Raw genomic sequence first — 17214 nt, 5'->3', positions numbered from 1 at the left:
CTAGCTGTCGACATATTACTCATTTTTAGTTTTACGATATTTTTGAGGATCGCCTGTGGCAGATAGCGTATTTCTTGTCCTCGAACTAGATTATTCGAAGAGGCGCGCTTTACTATAGCACGAGAAATCGAAACACATATTTAACTAATTGACAGTAATTTACTTATTAACTTCTTAATTAGTTTACGGCACATATTGCCATTTACGAATTATGGCCGGTGAATTTGCAAGGCGTAAGCACTTGAAATTAATTTCCAGAATGGCATTAGTTTCGAGATATCATTTCCCAATATGTAGGACGATATACATGGCCGTTCCAGTTACCTTTGTGCTTCAATGTATAAAAGCCGGCTTTGTTAAAAAAGTAAGTGAAACAACATTGCATTTTTACGGCGAGTTTGATAGCGCATGTCTCCAAACTGGTATCATTCTAGAAATCAATTCTAAGTGGATACGCCTTGCAAACTCACCGGCTACTGTTGAATTCGTAAATTGCAATATGCACCGTAAAGCAATCAAGAAGTTATTAAGTGGCTTTTTGTTAATTAGTTGAATAGGCGCTTCCATTTCTCTTACAAGTTTTGTCCGTCTCTCTGAATAATCCAGCTGAAGGGGGTAGAATTATGTTATCTGCGACATTAAATCTTTAGAAATTTCCTAAAACTTAAAAGTGATCTCCCCGCAGAATCTGCTTGTCGTGCAGCAAAACAAACGACATGCAAACAAGTGAAAGCTCTCTTACGGATGATGTATGGCGGTTGCCGAATTTCCCCCACTCGCTCTTTCGTCGTATTTGCAAAATGTGTACGTCCTATGGAACAGAGGTGAGCATCCACATGTGTTACAATGCAAAGCCAAGGTGCTGCCCTTCGTTACTTGTAGCGAGTTCGAATATTTACGCAACCTGTCGTTTAGACAGCTTCCAGTTTACCCTACGTTAGGCTGCTGAGCACGAGGTCGCGGGATCGAATCCCGGCCACGGCGGCCGAATTTCGATGGGGGCGAAATGCGAAAACACCCATGTACTTAGATTTAGGTGCACGTTAAAGAACCCCAGGTGGTCGAAATTTCCGGAGTCCTCCACTATGGCGTGCCTCATAATCAGAAAGTGGTTTTGGCACGTAAAACCGCATAATTTAATTTTAATTTAATTGAGTTTACCCTACGTGAATTTTTTTCCCCTGGGTCAGAGAAATACCATGAACGACATTCGTCTTGCAGGGCACGAAGCCGTTGCGGAACATACCGTACTCAATATTTCCAGGACGCCTAGACCGCGACTTATACAAGAACGGAAGCCCGAACAGTTGTCATTCCTTATATCCAGGCTGTATTGCACTAGAAAACAGCAGGACGTCTCGGCATTGTAGTTGTGTTCACATGGCAGCCCCCTCCCCCCCTCAGAAAAAAAAAGAAAACTTGCAGCCTTATGCAGATGCGTAAATGGTGACGAAGTGCCACCAATCTTCCAAACACACACACACACACACGCACACGCACACGCGCGCACGCACACACACGCACACACACACACACGCACACACACACACACACACACACACACACGCACACGCACACGCACACGCACACACACACACACACGCACACACACACACACACACACACACACACACACACACACACACACACACATATTAAGTCACGGTTTCGATTACAGGTATCTGCGGTGGTATTTCGATAAGGGGCGACATTCTCAGATTTATGCCCACGTTAGTGTGCAGCTTCGTGACCGTAAATGCCGCATCTTTCTTTTTTTTTGCGCAACACGCCTTTTCAGTGCTCTTTTTTTTAGAAGCCTTTCAACCTTGTCTAATGGTGCACATGCTGATCTATATTCAGTTGCTCTAATTTATATATAGATGGTGGCCAGCACATACGGCTCACTCCTTTGTCTAACTCTTGTGCATAACAGATTGTTCTTGTTTTCCTTCATGTCACTCAGCTCGCTCTTAACAATGAAGATGGGTCACCGCCTATTGTGCCAACGAGGGGCCAGCACAACTGCGAAGCACCTCGATGCTCGCCGAGCGATCGCTCATCGCACTCGTTCTTTTGTGTGTGTGTGTGTGTGCGCTAACGCGCACGCACCCCTCCCCCCCACACACACACGAGAAAAGGAAGAAATCACAAGGTATTCAGGAAAAAAACAGCGGAAACGTATTTGTGCAACAGAAAAGCAAGCCACTTTGTGAGTATAATAAAGGTCAGTACATCAATTGCGCGTGCTCATTCTTGTTATTGTACACGTCGTTTCTGGCCCGCGTATCGCTGCTTGGTGCAGGGGTAGCTGTGAATCGAGAAGATTGCCTCACACGCCGAACAACTGGGACCAGAGCATCGAGCACCGACTGTATATATAGATGGCAAGCCATCGCAACAGAATGACAGTTCCCTTCCTCGCCGTTGTCGTGTTGTTTGCTGCGCACACGATGCCTAAATGTGCTGCCGTGAAAGGAGACTACAGCGATGAGGTAAGTGTCCCTATTTTATACCCTGATGCTGGAAGGTATACTGGCCGTGACAATTATGGTAGCTTGCTGGTTGTGGATAGGAGGCGGTGGTGTCGCATGTTTTGCTCGTATAGAAGAAGCGTATTTGTTAGAGCGAAGCCTTATTTGCCTTCCCCTCTCTCTTTCCATCTCTGCGCGCTACGTGCTCTTAAGTTGCTCAGTCGCCGCTTTAGTTAAACGTCAACGAACTCGCATTAGCAAGGCACGCGTAATACAAGCTGTGTTGATGCCTCGGTGTTTTTGCACGGTGCAGCCTCAACATGCCTCCGAAAGCACTAAGTGGAAAACATACTAGCACTAGCGTGTGTAAGAACTAGGATAGGATGGGATAGGATACATTTTATTGCTCTAATTTACAGAGTCATTCAGCGGTCAGACCGAGTGCTTCCATCTTCTTGTCGATGGTGACTCCCGTCGTGCAGGGTTGGCGCCCTTGTTCCAGGGCACCACTGAGAGTGGCTGCTCGTCGGGCATGGAAGAACTAACACTGCAACCACGCGTTGTAAATAAACTGAGGGCAGAATGATAGAGAAGGATGGCTTTAATTTTCATTTATTTCTTTAATTTCGATAGAAAATCAAGCCAAGGACGGCATTTCTTTCAAGTTTCTGAATCATCTCCTGGTTTACCTGAAATCGTTGCCATCTTTGCGAGCTCAGCTTATCATATTATTTTAAAAAATAAAGAAAAGAGAACAACCTGGAAACTCCTGTGGGCCCTCCTGGTAAAAGAAGGACGCATCCCCACGGAAACATTGAAAATTCATAGAGAAGAAACGTGGGTTAGTTGGAAATTTGACACATGGGACGTTTCCAGAGCTTGGAGAGCAAAAAATAAAAATAAATAAAGATAAGAAGACAGATCTTAAAATACTCGTCGCTACTCATTACACACATTTGCGTCGTCTGTACATTTCAAAAATGCTTGGCATGACAGATAATCATCAAGGACAGTTTATGCATCAATTTATTTTATAGGATGACAATTTCCTCTTTCTCGAAACTTCCTCCACCATGCGGATTCGCGCACAGCTGATTTTCCGGAAATTGCAATGTGTGCCTCGGAGTTTGATAACTGTGTTATCACTGTATCTATGAGACTACAAAAAAAAAAAGGAATGTAACCATCTATATACCACTATGTGTGTGCTACAACGTCAGTGACAATGAGAGAAGAAGGGAAAACGAAGGGATCAATTTTTTGGTAGTCATGACCATATCAAGCCAACAGACAATGAAACCAAGGAAAGCATAGAGAAAATTAGCTGTAGTTAAAATCTGGAAAAATAATGAAGAATTCATGATTTATTCATTATTTTCTACATTTCAATTTCAACCGCAGCTAATATGCCCTATGCTTTTCTTGGCTTCATTGTCTGTTGGTTCTATACGGTCACGATTAAAGCCTGTGACAAGTGGCTCGACAGACGTATGGTCTGTGATTTGAGCCCTTAATTCATTCTCTAGCCGCCTGACTTCTTTGGGTGCACTTCTTTCGGAGCAGTAAATGAGTCCTTCCTGTCCTGTCGTCTTTTCTGTCTTCTTCTATGGTGTTCCTTTTTTACCCCATAGGCACTGCAAGTGTGTGTAATACCAGATAACTCCGTGAACTCTTCTTCAACACCGAAAAATAAAGAACCCTACAAGAGATAATCTATACTTGTCAAGCCTGCTTGATATGTGCGAGCACGCATTAATGTGTTGCAGAGGAGCCATAGCTGGCTTCACATTTTGTCTGATGCTGTCGTTTTGTTAGGGATACACTGACTGGGGACCTCAAAGCGACAACGAGTGCGAAAGATGCCATCAGCTCGGCTACTGTTGCTTGAGCTTCGACGGGATGATTACATGTCGTCCATTGGCTCAGATTGGTCAGCGCTGCTCCAACAAGAGAGATTCTCGCTATCCCGACGCATACCTTCAGCATTGCCCATGCGCGTACCGTAAGTTGAATGTCACACGTCTCGAAAGTTCCTTCTTTGTAATAGGTGCTGTAAACGTATTACGTAATGATTATTTTCGACTACGTAATTTATTTGCCATTCCTGTTGGCCTTCGTCATTGGTTCGCACCAGGGCCATATATGATACGGATATATGATGTGGAATTAATGATAGCCAATAACATACCCACACTTCAGTACAGAAGAAGGCAATTTCATTTGGGCTTCCTGAATTCTCTCCTTAACCAGAAATTCGCTATTGACCCTTCATTGTATTTATCCCCCACCTGTCAACAAGTAATACATGACATCAACAACCCAGATCGTTAACACCATATTTCGCAAAAACAGATGCTTATAATGTTTCCTTTTTACCGCACACAGTGTTTCAATGGAATTCTATACCAGAGCGTGATCGTGTTGCCATCGTGTAGTATTGTGTACATTTAACCATTGTGTTCATTTTTGCTGTTTATTTGTCTCTGGATGTAAAACACAATGTACGTTCACCGTTATACTCAATGTGATTTGTAAAAAAAAATGCCTGTCCTGCTTGGACCACGTTATGGGGTCTGCAGTATGAATAAATAAATAAATAAATAAATAAATAAATAAATAAATAAATAAATAAATAAATAAATAAATAACATTCTGAGAGTTTGGCCAACAGGCGTGGCCAAGCGCCGGCGGCGCGGTAATGGCGTCGGTGACGTCACCACCACGCCTCCGGCACTCCCCGCTTCGACGCCGTCCGCCATGTTTCAACCACGCGACGTTTGACCACGTTTAACCTAGGTATATTGACAGGGGCAATCGGAGATAGCAGGGAGAGGCCTTCGTTCGGGGGAGGGGGGGGGGGGTCAGTGGACATAAAGATAGGCTTATTCTGATGATGAACTCAGGTTTAACCCGCGCGATGGGCGCACAAGTGGGCGTATTAGTATTAGGCGAAGTACGCACGGAGCTGGTGCATAAAGTTGAATAAACAAAGCGAACAGAATGATTAAGGCGTTTGATAATAATCAAATCATAGAAAAAAAACACATTTAAAATCATGTATGCGGTCTTCATTCTAAGTACGCGGCGCCTTTCACGCTACAACAACTTATTTAACAAGTTTTGCCTATCTTTTAGTGTGGTAGTCGAGTTACATTTTTTTTTGCAGCTATGAGGTTTATTATTTTAAATACTTAATAATGCGTTAAAGGCCCCGTATGGCTGAAAATCCAGTGTCGGTGTCGGCGTCGGCGAAGCTGTCCGTGAGCAAAAGTTTCCTTATATATTTAGGTATATGTATATGCCACGCCTTGCTGTATGCCATGCGGTATATTCGCGTTATATTGGCACACCATTATATCGCTAAAGTTACTTATACCTTGCCTTACATTCTTGACAAAGCTATTCCTCGGAATTTTGTGAATGACGACCCACAAAGAAATGTCACAAGGCCTTTATGTTAAATCTTCTCAGACTTACATATTAAAAGTGCGGAACAATAACAGAAACGAAAACGATGCCATGTGCCTCTATAGCCATGTCCTCTGCTATAGAGGTCTGCCAGATAAGAAGCAATACGGAGTAGGATTCTTAATCCATAAGGACATAGCGGGCAACATTGACGAATTCTACAGTTTTAATGAGAGGGCAGCCGTAGTCGTAATCAAACTTAATAAGAACTATAGATTAAAGGTAGTACAAGCCTACGCTCCAACATCCAGCCACGGCGATGAGGCAGTAGATCAGTTTTACAAAGATGTTGAGTTAGCGATGAGAAAAGTGCAAACTCAGTATACAGTAGTAATGGATGACTTCAATGCAAAAGTGGGGGAAAAGCAGGCGGGTGAACAGGCAATTGGCAACTACGGCGTCGATTATAGAAACGCTAGATGAGAGGTGCTGGTAGAATTCGCAGAAAGGATTAAGCTGAGAACAACAAACTCCTTTTTCAGGAAGCGTAGCAACAGAAAGTGGACCTGGAAAAGCCCTAATGGTGAAACAAGGAATGAAATTGATTTCATACTTTGTGCTAATCCCAGCATAATGCAGGATGTAAAAGTGATCGGTAGGGTAAGGTGCAGTGATCATAGGTTAGTGAGGGCTACGATTCACCTCAATTTGAAGAGAGAAAGAGTAAAATTGGCGAAGAAGAAACAAGTCAACTTAAAGGCAGTAAGGGTAAAAGCAGAGAAATTTATGCTGGTACTTGCAAACACATTTGCAGCCTTACAACAGAGAGGTGATGGTGATGATGATGACATAGAGCTAATGAATGAAACCATAACGAGGCTGGCTTCAGAGGCAGCAACTGAAGTAGGAGGCAAGGCACCAAGGCAACCAGTAGACAAGCTCTCCCAAATAACAAAGGACCTAATAAAGAAACGACAAAGAATGAAAGTGTCCAACCCAAGAGATAAGATAGAATTCGCGGAACTGTCAAAACGGATCAACAAGCTAAAATAAGTGATATTCGAAATTATAACGGGAGGACTGAGGAAGCCGTAAAAAGTGGTCGCAGCCTGAAATCAGTGAGAAGTAAACTTGGCATAGGACAAACCAAGATGTATGCACTGAAACATAAGCAAGGTAATATCATCAGCAATCTCGAAGGTTTTATAAATGAAGCGGAAGAATTCTATGCTGACCTGTACAGTACCCAGAGGACTCAGGAGAACTGAATTCGGAACGACAATGAACAGGATACAGAAACTCCTCCTATAACTAGAGATGAGGTCAGAAGGGCCTTGCAGGACATGAAATGTGGAAAAGCGGCAGGGGAAGATGGAATAACAGTCGATTTAATCAAAGACGGAGAAGACACAATGCTTGAAAAACTGGCGGCTCTCTATACGAAATGTCTATCAACTGCAAGGGTCCCAGAAAAATGAAATAATTCAAACATTATAGTAATCTACAAAATAGGAGACATTAAAGAACTGCAAAATTATTGCTCTGTTAGCTTACTAACAGAGCAATAGAAAATAATATACAATATAAAATATTTACCAAAATAATCTCCTGTAGGATAAGGGCAACACTGGACTTTAATCAACCAAGGGAACAGGCGGGCTTCAGGAAATGATTCTCTACAATGGATCACAACCATGTCATTAATCAGGTTATCGAGAAATCCGCAGAGTACAACAAGCCTATTTATATGGCTTTCATAGATTACGAAAAAGCATTTGATTCAGTAGAGATACCAGCAGTCATAGAGGCATTGCGTAATCAATGAATACAGACCGCTTACGTAAATACCTTGGAAAATATCTACAGACATTCCACATACACCTTAATTCTACACAAGTAAAGTAGGAAGATACCTATAAAGAAAGAAGTCAGGCAAGGAGACACAATCTCTCCAATGCTATTCACTGCGTGCTTGGAAGAAATATTCAAGCTATTAAACTGGGAAGGTTTGGGAGTAAGGATCGACGGCGAATACCTCAGCAACTTTTGGTTTGCCGATGACATTGTTGTATTCAGCAACACTGCAGACGAGTTGCAACAAACGATTGAGGACCTTAACAGAGAGAGTGTAAGAGTGAGGCTGAAGATTAATTTGCAGAAGACAAAGATAATGATGAATAACCGGGCAAGGGAACAAAAATTCAGGATCGCCAGTCAGCCTATAGAGTCTGTGCAGGAGTACGTTTACCCAGGTCAACTAATCACGGGGAACCCTGACCATGAGAAGGAAATTCACAGAAGAATAAAAATAGGTTGGATCGCATACGGCAGACATCGTGAGCTCCTGACTGGAAGCTTACCGTTATTATTGAAAAGGAAGGTATACAATCAGTGCATTTTACCGGTGCTGACATATGGGGCAGAGACTTGGAGACTGACAAAGAAACTTAAGAGCGAATTGAGGACTGCGCAAAGAGCGATGGAACGAAGAATGTAGGCACAACTTTAAGAGATAGAAAGAGAGCGGTTTGGATCAGAGAGCAAACGGGTGTAGACGATATTCTAATAGACATTAAGAGAAAAAAAATGGCGCTGGGCAGGTCATGTAATGCGCAGATTAGATAACCGTTGAACAATTAGGGTTACACAACGGGTACCAAGAGAAGGTAAGCGCAATAGAAGACGACAGAAGACTAGGTGGCGCGACGAAATCGGGAAATTTGTAGAATAATTAAAGGGCTACGACCAACGCTCTTGGTGGAGGTCACTTCGCGAGTGCGACTACAAAAAAACTGCTGCGTGAGACTCTTTCGGGCGGCGGCGTATACAGCGGCCGCGCACGCAGGAGCCTCGAAGGAACGATTCTCACTCGTCGGGGTTCGCTTCAAGACTGAACGTTTATTTTACAAAAGACATCACAGTGACTAGAAAAGGAAGAGAAAAGTAAAATACAAAATCCCAGTTGTCCGCACCGACGCCTTCGTCCTTCTCGGAAGCGCCGGCCATTCGCGTCCAGCAGGCGGTCCGCCGAAAACACGGGGCACGGATCGGGTTGCGGATCGAGGCGCCGGTCGGGACACCAGCCCAGCGGGGCGCCCCCTCGTCCGCTCGCCGGCTCCCTCTTGGTGCGTCGCCGGGCCCCCAACAACGGTTGCAAGAAACGTGCGACGGTCGCGAGCAATTCTCAACAAAATTTGCCGGTGCTAGTTGGAATCGGCTGGCGCAGGACAGGAGTAATTGGAGATCGCGGGGAGAGGCCTTCGTCCTGCAGTGGACATAAAGTAGGCTGATGATGATGGTGATGATGCAATTTTCTTGGAGCAGCTGTGCACCACCTCCGGGATCGGCCCACGCAGGAGGCCGCGTTTCTACCAGAAAGCTCGCCTTCGCGAATAGCGTTCGCCGCCAGCGTTTTCCCGGTAAACATCACGGTTGTACATAATCTGCAGTGAATTGTGAGAAGCAGTCAGGGATCTTTGAATGCAAAGCTCGAGGATCGCGTGACGCATACGTCGCGGGCCCCGCCTTCATTCTTTTTTCTCATCGCCCTTTTGCTGCGCGGCGCACTTCCGCTGACGGTGTCGCGCGCGAGCTGTTGTGTTTGTCTCGTTTCGCGCAGCGCGCGATTTTACGCGCTGTGCACGAGAACACGTGACTACCGTGTGTGTACCCCTTGGATCGGGACGGTGGGTTGCCCCACCAAGCTCTTGTTATTATATTACCTATGTTAAAAAGAAGAAAAAAAAAGATAAAGAAGAATGCCCACGAAGAATTCCCATAACCAAACTTCCGAATCCCTATTGGGAAATTTGTACGCCTCCTTTGTTTGTAGTATCTCTACTTTTCTTCCACCAGCCTTCTAACCGCCTCTTACTAATCTCCATTGCGGACATGTTTACTTTTCCCCTGCTATCGCTGAATCCAAAGGCCCGAGGTGACTAAATAGACCACTGGGCAGATATCTTCATATTCTAATAAAACATACTCCATCGCTTCCCTAGCCAAGCACATGCTTCTTCTTCTTTCTTATATGTCGCTTTATAAGTGCGTGTTCTAAGGAATTCTGATCTCCCTTCGAAAAGTAATGAGCTTCCCTTTGTGTTATCATAAACTGTTTTTTCCCTGATTTCGTTTTTTCCTCTTAAGTAGTAGCTCATGCATACCAGGTTTCTTTCCTATTGGTGCCACCTATGCGCTTATTATCAGCCACTCTGACTTTCCGCCTCACCTGCTTTGTTAGCAGGCTGCTCACCCTTTCCGCATACTTGCTGATAAGCTTCCTAGTTCTTTTCCTCCATTGTGAATCAATGTTATTTCCTGTACAGATACCTGAACACTTTCCTAGCCCATTTACTTTCTTCCATATTCCTCAGCCGTTCTTCATACTCAATTTTACTGCGAGCTTCCCTCCCTTCAAAACTAGTCCAGCCCATATCACCCTGCACAGCTTCATTTGTAGTCTTACCGTGAGCGCCCAATGCGAGGCGACCCACTGACCTTTAGTTCCCGTCGAGTCCTGATTGTACCCCTGATTTAAACCAAACAACCGCATTTCCAAAAGTGAGTCCTGGAACCACTACACCTTTCCACATACTCAGGAGCTCCTCGTACCTATTGTATCCCCATAGCGCTCTGTGCTTCATTATGGCCGCATTTCTCTTCCCCTTTACTGTTATTGTTTTTCCCCGTGTTCCCATATATCTAGTGCCTTCGTTTGTCCATATACTAAGGTATTTACATTCTTTTACGCGAGATATTTCTTGGCCCTGTATTGACACTGTCTGTTCACTGCTTTCATTGAATATCATAACACCTGATTTTTAACGCTAAATTTCAGACGGAAATTCTCGCCTTCCTGTCCCCAGATATTAGCCAGACGTTGCATATCACTTTGCTTGTTAGCTAGCAAAGCAATGGCGTCCGCATAAAACAAACCAGAAAGCTGCTGCTCTGCCGCGGTACCTGCCTGTTTGTATGAGAGATAAAACCCGATATCACTTCCATCTAGCGCCCTTTCCATCCTTACCATGTACATCATAAACAGCAATGGGAATAAAGGGCACCCCTGTTTCAGTCCCTTGTTGATATCAAATTTCTCCTCACTCCTCTTCCCCTCCCGTTCAACACAAATGGTGTTTTCTAGGTAAATCTCTCTCAAAAGCTGTACACAATCGTCGCCTAAGACTTCGCCTCCAGAATATCCCACAAAATGTTGCGGTCTACGTTACCATACGCTCCTGTGATGTCCAAAAAAGCCACATATGTAACGGTCCCCTTTATACTTTGGATATTTAAATAAACTGAGTAAGGACAATTAAGGTATCATCCACACGCCTACCTATTCTGAACACATTCTGAAGTTCTCCCGAATGCCATTATTATGTGCCCATGTTTGCAGCTTTAATTTAATTGCCTGCATTACTAACCTGTAGGCTACCGATGTAAGGGTCAACGGTCTATACGAGTGAATTCTATCTTTCCCCCCTTACCTTTATAAATTAAATTCATTCTACTTTGTCGCCAACTGTCTCGTATTCGTCTATCTTTTAGAGTTTTTTCTCCTTACTTTCTGTTCCTGGTTCATTAATCAGCCTAACGGGAACGTCGTCTAGCCCTGTGGCAGTGCGCTTAGGAATTTTCTCTTCGGCTTTCTTCCAGTTGAAATTTGTCAGCACCAGCTGTTTTTCCATCTGGTTCTCTTTCACGCTCTCTTTTTCCTCAAATAAAACCTTGTCATTGCCTTTGAAAGATTCGGCTGTTATTTTGTATGAATGGATGGATGGATGGATGCATGGATGGATGTTATTAGCGTCCCGGCCCTTTGGAACGGGGCGGTGGGTTGCGACACCAAGCTCTTGCTATTATACTGCCTAATGTCCTACCTAAGTTAAACAATAAAAAAAGAAACACGATGAACTCCCGCAACCAAAGTTTCTGATCCCCTATTGCGAACTGTGATCTTGCACGTCTCCGTTTTTTTTGTCGTTTCCCTACGTTTCTTCCACCAATCCTCCAATCGCCTCTTACTAATCCCTATTGCGGACGCTTTCTCGAAATCAATGAAAGCTATATATAAGGGTTGGTTATATTCCGCACATTTCTCTGTCACCTGATTGATAGTGTGAATATGGTCTATTGTTGAGTAGCCTTTACGGAATCCTGCCTGGTTTTTTGGTTCTGTCGGGTTCGTCGGACGATCCTACCGCTGTCAAGCAGATGTAGGACTCGTCGGACTACCTCGCCGCTGCCACCATTTGAAGGAGTCGGAGGTCGTAGATGAGGAACTCGGTTAACAGGATTTATTTACAGGATTAACATATTTTAAGACAAGATACATTGGCAGTCTAGCGCGACTCCCATATGGAGCCCGCAAGATTAACATTCAACAAAACAGCATTCGAGCACACAGCTCACTACTACATTTTGGCATAACATCGAGCACTCAGCTCCTTACGACGAGCACGACACGAGCACGAGCACGCTCTAGCAGTCGGCAAACGCTGCTTATAAGCCTCCGCTTGACGTCATAGTTCGACGTCATCGTTCGGCGTGGACGGAGCACGAATGGTCGGGAATGTGCGTCCAATCATGGTAAACTTGCCGCCGCCCCGCAGTACAGCCCACACACACAAAGGCTAACACGTTCGAGCCTACACACACAAAGGCTAACGCGTTCGAGGGCTTTGTAGAACTCTCGGTACAGCATAGCCTGCGGTGTCGTCGACCGAGGCCCTCGCAGAACTTTGCGCCGTCCCGGGTGGCGCGGCGGCGCACCACATTCCAGAGCTGACCGCGCGCCACGTGGCCGCCTGTCATCCGTTGTTCTCAGAAGGCGCCTCGTCTGGGGGGGTTGGAACACGCGCAGCGGGCTGAAAGCTGGCACGTCGCCACCCCCGTACGGCCATTCCTAACAGTTCACAGAAGTATAAGGTGTTCCTGATTATCTCTCTCTCTCTCCCTCCCTCCCTCCCCTCTCTCTCTCTCTCTCTCTCTCTCTCTCTCTCTCTCTCTCTCTCTCTCTCTATATATATATATATATATATATATATATATATATATATATTGCGACGTATTTTATTCAGTGACGTATTATCGTTGTTACAGAAATGAGCTTTGAAAGTTTTGATGCTGCGTCACGGTGGCAGCCCCACTAATCCTTGCCGCGTCTCCATCGGCAGTCACGCAGGGATTGTACACAAACGGACACTCAACAGACTTCAACGCCTCCGGTTCCTCGTAAGCCAGTATGATGCCCTTTACGTGGTGTCCGAATTTTACACAAATCGCATCTGCTTGCCGAAAAAAGGTCGCGAGCTCAGAATGCAGCACTCATTACTGGGCGCCATCTTGCAAAAACATAATAAAATAATATTGTAGTTGAATAATATTCATGGTTGAAGGTCGCCAGAAAGACTTCGCTTCTATACAGCCTGCCTCTCTCTGAAGGTTCGCAAAGAACGGTCTCTGCAGTACACCGTCGCTCAAACCGCTGCATGAACGTCATTCAAATATAATGTCTGCTATTGAGGCACTTGCCGTACCGCTGTGCAAATATAAACCTATGTACGTGCATAAGCCTAAAGTGATTGTTCATACCTTTTCTTTCTTTCCTTCTTTTTTTCTTCTCATTTCTTTAACAGGATTTAGGTGCATACACAAAGGCGAATCACTCAGCATCTGCCAAGCTCCGTAAGGAAGACGTAAATAAATTTCGGTCTTTCTCAAGGGTGTCTGACTTCATGCTGTATTGATAATAAAGATTTTCTTAAGATGCGCGATTAACTTCTTACTGTAATGTTACCGAGCGAATAAGATCGGCTTGAGCAATCACGTGTAGTCATATTCAGCAACGACTGGGTCCTGCGACTGTTTCACGGACACACCGGAAATTTTTACCTGAGGCGTCATCTGGCACGAATTAGTATGCATAAAAGAGAAAAATAAAATGCGGTAAAGACAAAGCGTTACACTTAATGTGCTCAGCTACTTCAATTTACGATGTGCTGTTATGGCGTGACTGGGCACTGGGCGCTTCCTACAGGTCCAAAACTGAGCACTACGTAAATAAACCACACCGAGGTAACACAATAAAACATGTTGAAAGAGAAATTATCTGTCCTGCTTGTCCTTTTGCAGTCACGTTTAGCCTTCAGTGGCAGCATATCAAGAAGCGGAAGAATGAGGGCACGACTCAATTATAAAAGGTCAAGCTGTGCTAATTTGCTCAATTGTATTGTTAAGTGACCACTCTTGTGACCACGTGAAACGGTGTTAAGTGACCTTGTGTTAAGTGACCACGTAAAACTGAACAAAGGCTTGTTTTTCGCAACTGAATGTTTATTATTTCGTCTAGAAAAAGAAATTAAACAGTGAACAAGTAATCTCGCATGCGTAGCAGAGCAATAAGTATTTATCATAAATTAACAGAAGAAAATAAAGGTACACGGAACGAAATAGCACAACAATACTGCTGCATGTAAGGGACGCTATAATGTAAAGCTATTCAGACCTGTTTTTATTCCGTTTCTGCCACTATAACCCATCACCAGCGATCAAAAAGTTTTCGACCATCCCCACTTCCTCAGTATGTCACGGGAGATCACGAAAAGCGCGAAAGCTCACCACGTCAAAACGACGTGTGTGCACTAAAGATGCCCTAATGTGCCAAACAAAAGTGATTTTTTTTTGAATAGCTAGGGGCTGCCCCGTTCCGAAAGGAATAAAAGATGGGTGCCCACCAATCGATCCAGCACTGGCTACTCGGAGCTGCCGAGGACAATTTATTTCTCTGCGCATAATCGACAGTTTTGCGTGGCAATATAACGTTGTCGACCCCTTTCGGCACGTATACGAGATTGTACTGTCAATTATTTTTCATTGAGGATCTGCTTGAGTGGCTTTTTAGCCTTCCGTTGTACGCCCCCGCGATTTTTGACCAGCCACCGCAAGCTAAGCGAAGGGAAGATGACCAATCGCAGACGCCGACACTGCCCTGGTCATCCAGTTATCTACTTTCACTACCCTAGCTCGCACTCACTGAAACCCTCTCAACTTCTGAGCGCTGATCACCTTTTGTCAGCTAATTAGATCTGAAAAATATTAGAATGAAAAATATGAAAAATATGAAAGCATTGCTATTTGCTTTCAAAGGAAGCCAAAGTGACCGCCTCTAAACGAGGAGAGTGTTTGACTGGCCTCTTCAAACAACGATGCTGAACACCAACCGATGCTTACGTCGGCGGTTACGTAAATTTAATGTTAGGAGATTTACAACTCAAAATGAACTAGCTTTACGTGAGAGGACCGCAGGCTACCATACTGCTGAAATATTAACATGGGCATCGACCAACTGGCCCGCAGAGCTATCTTGTGATAAGAATTCGCAATTATTTCGCGAAGGGCTCGATCAGCAATCTCGAACCAAACTCCGTGCGAGAAATATCTTCCCGAAACAATAGCTGACAGGAAAATTACTATCGTATTACAGCAAATGCGCCAGCGAATTTTGTATCAGAAATCAGGGATGGTCGAGTGGAATGTCTTAGAAAGTTCGATGTAACCGGCCCAGTTCATTTCGCGCAGAAGCACACGATGCATATTGTTTTTATTAAACACTATAGTGTTTAATAATATTTTCTTACTTTGAAAGCAAATTGCAATGCCTACCTTGACACATTCACAACACGTGCATAGCTGTCACGGCGATATGTTGGGAAACGCAAAAATAATCATATATATAACTGATCAAAAGATGATGGAAAGGACCTTTCATTTGTTTCAGAACATTATGTAAAGGATATTCCCTGCGGATCTGGACCCATAGCTGTATTGATTGTTCCAGGCCCATAAAAAAATAAGAAATTGGCTTCAGGTAGCACGTGTGGCTTTATTAACCAGTTGCCTTCAGCCAAGAAGATCTCCTACACGTTACGCCTGCGGCAGAAAGGATGTTCCACATCCACCGTGAAGCCCGTGATTGGTGGCGCTGGCTAACACTCCCAGCTTTAGTTCTAGCAGATACACGTAAATACGTCAGAAAGTGGACGGGAAAACGGCGCCGCGCGAGAGCATCGCACGCGTAATGCGAAGACGTGTATTCGTGCCCCACTTGCGACAAGTTGTTTCTTCATACACATTAATTTCCAATAATTTATCATTTCTTTTATTCAATTATCAAGTACAAGTAATTTCCCCTATGCTGTCCTTGGTGTCTTTGTGTGTTGGCGTCTTGTGATAGGTTATTCTGAAGGCGTTCATTTTTTTTCGAAGGCCTTGTTTGTCTTCCTCGCTGACAGCTGCTTGATGATCGCGATAATTAACGTTCCCGTGCGCGGCGTGGTGAGATCTTGTTTCTGTGCTTGACTCACGGGCACTGCACGTTTCGAGGCAGGTTTCTTGTCAAACGAGCGCCGAGGTGAAATGACGCTATATATATATATATATATATATATATATATATATATATATATATATATATATATATATATATATATATATATATATATATATATATATATATATATATATATATATATATATATATATATATATATATATATAGTTATTCTAAAGCTAAGGTATTTTTAATAACAGAAAGCTGGAACAATTAACAATTTATTTTGAGGAACACAGGCCTAGCTTTTTTTAATCTAACAGTTTAGTCGAATCGCTTAATAAGTTTGCACCACTGCGAGGTCTTTCATGGAAGCATTGTTCGGCCTGACTCAGCTAAGCAAGCATCTTCTCAATAATAAAAAAGAAAGCCTAGGTTTCGCAAAGATAAGGAATTAAGATAAAGACAACTCCTGGTTGGGGATTAGGTACTACGACGTAGCTGTACTGTTTGAAACTGTTATGCGAAGGAATAATTTTTTTTTCAAGGAGACCCGTCCATAACTTCTAACAGAATAACCTAAGTACCCTTGGAACACTATGGATGGTTCACCAGATAATACAATTACACTGAACGACACTGACGGTGCCTGTGTGGGCCGTTCACGATGCTGCTTTTCACTAAATGAAAAGTTGCCTATATAAGTTCTTCCGCGTGTGTCTGCTGTTAGTCTTTCTGCATATTTTGTAATGAATCATCCACAAACGAACCCTATGTTAGTAGATTCTTATGGTGTGCTTCACTCAATTAAACATTCCAGAGCGTCTCCCTCGTGGGGAACATACGGTACTAACTCGAGATTTCTGAAGAAAGCCGAAATGTATAGTTCCATAATGTGAAGAGCTTCTTTCTTTCACAATCCATCGCTTCTTGCCACTTACCAAGTGACCGGAAAGTGGGAAAGGTAGTGCCCTCGTGCAAATTTTGTGTCAACTGCAAACC

The 17214-nt window shown here is 43.8% G+C and overlaps 1 long non-coding RNA gene across 2 annotated transcripts; it reads left to right on the top strand.

Annotated features, from left to right (window-relative positions):
* Positions 1-2072: 2072 nt before the first annotated feature.
* LOC135914555 (uncharacterized) lies at positions 2073-13654 on the top strand. Of its 2 annotated transcripts, none has more exons than XR_010568335.1 (4): positions 2073-2224; positions 2303-2492; positions 4287-4473; positions 13520-13654. It is a non-coding gene; the product is annotated as an uncharacterized lncRNA (long non-coding RNA). The 2 variants fall into 2 exon arrangements; XR_010568336.1 differs by having other exon boundaries at positions 2088-2209.
* The last annotated feature ends 3560 nt before the right edge of the window (positions 13655-17214 follow it).

The sequence above is a fragment of the Dermacentor albipictus genome, chromosome 6 (genome assembly GCF_038994185.2).
Source record: "Dermacentor albipictus isolate Rhodes 1998 colony chromosome 6, USDA_Dalb.pri_finalv2, whole genome shotgun sequence".
Lineage (NCBI taxonomy): Eukaryota > Metazoa > Arthropoda > Arachnida > Ixodida > Ixodidae > Dermacentor > Dermacentor albipictus.
This window is presented reverse-complemented; position numbering and strand designations above follow the sequence as displayed.